Raw genomic sequence first — 6098 nt, 5'->3', positions numbered from 1 at the left:
AAGGAATGGATTGTAACAAAGAAAAAAGGAACAGTGTTAGTGAAAGAGGAAAAACGGGCGAAACCATCTCGATCCAATGGGAATGCAGTGATGTTCTCTACCATTTTATCAGTTCTTTCTTTTAGTCATGTTGATTTCATTTCAGTTTTTGGCTATCAAACAGTTTTAAACTCAAGTGACCACAACCAACTGACCAAAACAACTACAGTGAAAGCCCTTTTCAATGGAAGATGTCAGAAATCTCAAAACCCTTGGCCTGGCTCAAAGCTACCATGTGCAAATCAGTACTCTCTTCATGTTTAAAATAAAAACTGAAAAAAAAAAACTTCTTGAAGCACCTTAACGTGGCCATCCATTGAGGAGTGGGTGCCACTTTTTTCTTTGAGCACCTTATTGACGTGTTTTGCTATCTGCTGTCTTTCTGTTACCTGTTGGCTGAATGGCTAGCTGTTAACACACGCATGTGCACAGATCGGACATCTAGGCACATGTGTTCTCAATGAAGTTTACTGTGGTGACTGCTGAAAGGTGAACCCATTTCCTTATTTTCCCGCCACAGTGTTGTGATAAGATTCGAAGAAACCCTTTCTCCTGCACAGAAATGTTTCTTATCACATTGTATCTTAGTATGGAAAGGAATATGGGCCCTTTTTTGCAATTGCTACTGTGTATACACACAAACACACACACACACACACACACACACTGTATATTCAGACCTAAAATACATACAGTTTATATTCAAACCTAACACAAACATACACATAACACACACATGTTCAAACAATTCATTCATCCAAATGGTATTCCCAGTGTCTGTGTGGGTGTCACTGTTTATGCAGTTTCTATTTCCCAGTGCATTTTGAATGGAGGGCAATTTTTTTAACCAGACTCTCTTTCAGACCGAAGACCTGGGTGGGAATCAGGGGAAAGTTTGGAAAGAGAGAGAAAGACAAGGAAAGAGAAAGCTTCACACTGAAAGAATCGTTTCCTAAGAAGAATATAGACGGAGTGACTGCAGTCTTTACCCTCCAGTCTTTGCAGTTGGGCGTGGAACACTGCGTGTACCAACCTGTGTGCTGCAGAACCCATGCATACATGAACACACACACATCCACCCGTCAATATAGACATGGTTTGGGATGAGCAGGTCAATAGTTTTGAGAGGAAGTTTGTTCCTTTTTTTACTCATTATACTCTTGTCAGTTATCAAACAAACAAACAGAAAAGTTGTTTTGAAAAACCTTGCATACGCCTTTTCTATCAAGTGCTTTAAAATATAGACTAAATACACACATCCTGCCAGTTTTTTCTTACAGTGACAGTATCCTTACCTGCCATTTAATATTAGCCTCGTATTTTTCTCACGTATATTTACCTGTGACTTGTATTTGTTATTTAAACAGGAAAAAAACATTCAAAAAAAGAAAAATTAACTGTAGCGCTTCATTATACTATTATATTATTATTATTATTGTGACATTTTGGAATACTGTGAAGTTTTATCTCTTGCATATACTTTATACGGAAGTATTACGCCTTAAAAATACGAAAATAAATTTTACAAGGTTTCTGTTTTGTGTGGAAGAGTAATTGATGTTGCTAAGAATGATGTTTGTTTTTGGGGGTTTTTGTTGTTTTTTTTTAAATGTTACCAGCACTTTTTTTGTAAGTTTCACTTTCCGAGGTATTGTACAAGTTCACACTGTTTGTGAAGTTTGAATATGAAGGAATAATTAAAAAAAAAATCTTCTCTTGGTTTCCTGCTGTGTCTTCTTTGCATGTGGCAGTGGCAGTGGCCTCTGGCGCTGGGCAGATTCTCGCACACACCCTGGGTTGGGAGGATGTACATGGACAGCTATGCCTAAAGGCCCCCCAAATCCATCTCTATAGAAGAAGTAGGAGTTAGAGACCTGGGGATGGTGAAGTCACTTTAGGGAACTAGGAGGCACATTTGAGCATTACCCTGTACCTATTTGAAGCTCAGAAGTGATGATGTGGTTCTTTTACTGCTATATAGGTTGTTCTTCCCTTTCCCATATGAAACTCAGTCTCCTGTGGAAATAACCAATCCCACATGACACCACAGCCACCTCTTCTGGTGTCCCCTTACCTTTGTTATTCCATGAGTCTGTCACTGGGCCTCTTTTTTATCTCTTGGGTTTCTCAAATCTATATGCAGAGAAGGAAAGTGAAAGAATGCCCATATATCCTACCTATAGATCTCTCTAACCTCACCATTCTCGCAGAAATTGCTGAGGTGATGAGGAAACTTACATATTGCTTATTCCTAGCGGAGTTAGCCCACCTTAAACTCACTGGGTCATGCACCTTTATTTCACCTAACACTATGTCGTGTGTGAGTGAGGTGGAGGAAACTCAGCCCTGGTAAGCCTTAGAATCAAACAGCTAGAAATAGAGGTTCATGTAAAATCCAGAGCTATGTTATACCACTCAGTCCATCTCCGTCACTTCCCTCATTGTTGGGACGCAACCCCTGATGCCCACAATTGAAAAGAGAGATTTACTTCGGTTTAAGTTCTTAGTCCATAATTGGCTGGCTCCAACTGACTCCATGGCAGAGGGACGTAGTGCGGGGAAAGCTGCTCAGCTAATGGCTCCCAGGAAGCAGAGCAAAGGGGAGAACTGGGGAGAGCCTGTACCCTTGCAGGCCGTGGCCATGGTGACCCGCCTCTTCCACCCACACCCCACCTCCCAGTAGCAAGCCAGCTATGACGCCATCATCATCCAGTCACTTTCCGAGCACACGACGCTTTGGGGTCATTTTAGATCTACACCACAGTAGAATCTCAGAACCATGGGAATTTATAAACTAACACAAAGATGATAATGGTTACAGTGAGTTAAGGAGGGGCCCAAGGAATAAGCAGTCTAGTTTGGGGACGCACAAAAACGTTAGGCTCTGTGTTGGAAGAGGTGAGTGGGACAGCCACTCCACCAGTATGAGGAGCACAAAGCTCCGCAGGCATGAGCTTGGTATGACAAAGGCCATTGAGACACCTCTGTTCTGAAACGTGACCAGTGAACCCTGGGAGATTTACAATGACTTCAACAAATTTAAATACTGAATTCTTGAAGCTTGATGACCGAACCTGATATTCTAGAAAGTGGAAAATGAAGAGGAAGAAAACATTTTCATGATGCATGATTTGTTCCTGGTGTCTGTGAACCTTACCAACATCTGAATGATGCAAACTTCAACCAGGGATTTTAAATCTGTCTGCACCATCCATACACTCCTGAAGCCCCTTCTATATCTGCTAAACATGTAGCAGTACGGTTTATATGTGGGCTATAATTTTTGTAGGTAGCATATACACTGCTCATGTGACACTTCTTGGTTTATAACTTCATTTTCACAGTTACATGGGGAGGGAACTATTCTACCAATTTATAAAGACAGAGATTCAAAATTATGTTTTTCCAGCGTGAAACAATTAATAAACTAGTTCTAAATTTTATCCAAAGATATGTATACCCACAGGTATTTCTCAAACTCAAGTAGTATGCATTCCCATATAAAGGAAAAATACGCTTCTCACAGAGCCTCCCAACGAAAAAAACCTGGCATTATTTCTGTTAACGAATGCGTTAAAAATATAATGTACAATTATTTTTATAATAAACATTCTTAACTATACTCAGACATATCACATAGACATGTTATGCTTATAACACTTACAAAATTATAAAACCAAAGGTAAAACCTGAACACAAGTTAAACTATGTTTATAGTAACATTGATATATTGGGTGATGCCTTGCTGAATCTGTGTCACAGCTAACAAAGTGAAGGGACAGCCTGCTTGGACACACACCTTGAATTCAGCACCCTACTCTACACTGTGCAAAGGGAAGATAGCCCCTCCTCCACTTTCACTGTATGTCAACCGCTGCAAAACCTTCCACTGTTTCACCCACCTGGAGCAAATAAATCATTTATGAAGTCTCTTCCTCTTGAAATAATGTAATTATGTATGCAAACATAAAGATAAAAAGCAATAAAGTTACCCTGTTCTAAGAACATCATCAATATCCAAGATATGTTTGACTTTTTAAAAATACCATCTCATTTAAAACACAAAATGCCTGAATGCTTACAGGGAACTTGTAGATCCCAAGGCTAAATCTGCAGCTCTCAGCTTTCCTTGATTTCCAGGTTTTAAGAATATTAACAATTCCAGATATCTTGGTTGCTCTCAGCAAGTTTTGCTGCCCCCTCAGAAACCTCTGTGCCATCTTGAGCAGTGCTAAGTGCATGTGCTTACAAGACATAATACAATCAGAATGTCAACACTGTACATCTCACAAGGCAGTCCACCAGACTCTTTGCACATTCTCTTCAGCCTAGAAAGTAGATTTTGCTCTTACCATTTTACAAACTGGAAAATATTTGTAACGAGGTTATGAGAAGTGAAGTGACTCATCTAAAGTCATGAAACTTCACTGCACAGGTTAACACTCGGACCAAGTAGCCCAGTTCCCAGTCCTCTACGTACCAGTTACCCCCTTTTGATTGCTGTGAAATCCTTTAGTGGTTTAGTCCCACAGAAGGGGACTTCACAACCTACCCGAAACAGAATAGCTACAGCCCATGGCGAGTCCTGTGAGGAGAGTCTACTCCTGCACAGCACCTATGACTTGCAAATTTCTTGACAGTTCTGACCCTGTTTATGTGATCTGGGTCATTTAGCTACCTCAGATTGCACTGGAGAGAGCTGTAAATAAATGTGCAGCCTGCTTTTGACCCCGTGCTTTGTCTTGCTCAGGGGAAGGACGCTAGAAGACTAGAAGGAGCTCCGCGTCCTTTCTGGCAGTAACCATGTCAAGTGTTTATCAGCTGTAAGTCTATAAACACAGTTCTCCATATGAAGCCAGTGGTGATATCCAGTACGCTAACCCCAGTCATGTCTCATCACTTACACGAACTGAGTTTCCTTTGTCCCGTTCGCCAAACTGCAAGCGCTCCACAGGCCACGTGTGACTAGTCACTATGATATTAGGCTGTGCAGCATAGAATATTTTCATTGTCACAGAAAGTTCAACTGGACAGCGCTGTCCAACATACTACCTTATGCGATTGAGTTTTCCCAAATAGCAAGTATGTTCTGACTGCTGTAAACCTCAGGCTCTTGTCACACGTGAGGTTCCCTTAGGCCTCTTGACAGTTGTGCTTTGGAGTGGGCGTGGGATAGTAGTAGTTATAATCACAGAGGAGGACTGGGAAGAATCAAAAGACTGAAGAAAACTCACACCCACAGCTGTCAGCAATAAACAAGCCACCTAGTCTCTCCTTTCTATGGGGAGGGGGGGCTGTAGCTCAGCAGCACAGCGGCTGCCTGGCAAGCGCAAGATCCTGAGTTCAATTCTCAGTACCCACCCCTCCCAAAAAAAAAGAATGCTCATGTGTATGTTGTCATGAGGCATAATACAATAACAATATCAATTTACATTGTACATCTCACAAAGCAGTCCACCGTATTCTATTTGGAGACAACACACAATATCTGTGCCTGTCCAGCGAGGCACTGACAGAGGAATTTGGGATGTTTCTGTCAGCACTCCATGGTCCCCAACCTCAGTCTCCCCTGTGAGACTTCTCAGCAGACCTAATAAGAAGGGAAAACTTCCTCGAACACTATTCTGAATAGCAGATAAGAAACAGAGACCAACAGACATACAGCGACACTGTCCCTAAGAACCAGCTTGGGCTGGGCTTACAACCGAGAGCTGCATGTCCCAGCACAAATGTCATGAGAGCCACACAGTCAACAGTAAATTTTCCAACAGCCACATTTAAAAAGCAAAATGAAGTTAATTTGAATAACATTTTATTTAATCCAGTATATCCAAAAGTTACCATTTTGGCATACAATCAATATTTTTAAATTACTAATGAGATAGTTACATTCTCATGATTCATATGTATTGTCCTCAAAATCTTATGAGTATTTTACCGCAGTTCACATGAACCCAATCTCAAGTGCTTGGAGAGCTGTAGGTGGAAAGTGGCTACTGTCCTGGACGTCACATGTCTTTAGGAATCCAGCTTGTAATAGATGTCTTCACTGGTTCTCA

The sequence above is a fragment of the Chinchilla lanigera genome, unplaced genomic scaffold (assembly GCF_000276665.1).
Source record: "Chinchilla lanigera isolate Chin_1 unplaced genomic scaffold, ChiLan1.0 scaffold00026, whole genome shotgun sequence".
Taxonomy (NCBI): Eukaryota; Metazoa; Chordata; class Mammalia; order Rodentia; family Chinchillidae; genus Chinchilla; species Chinchilla lanigera.
The sequence above is the reverse complement of the archived record's forward strand: the minus strand, read 5'-3'. Positions refer to the sequence as shown.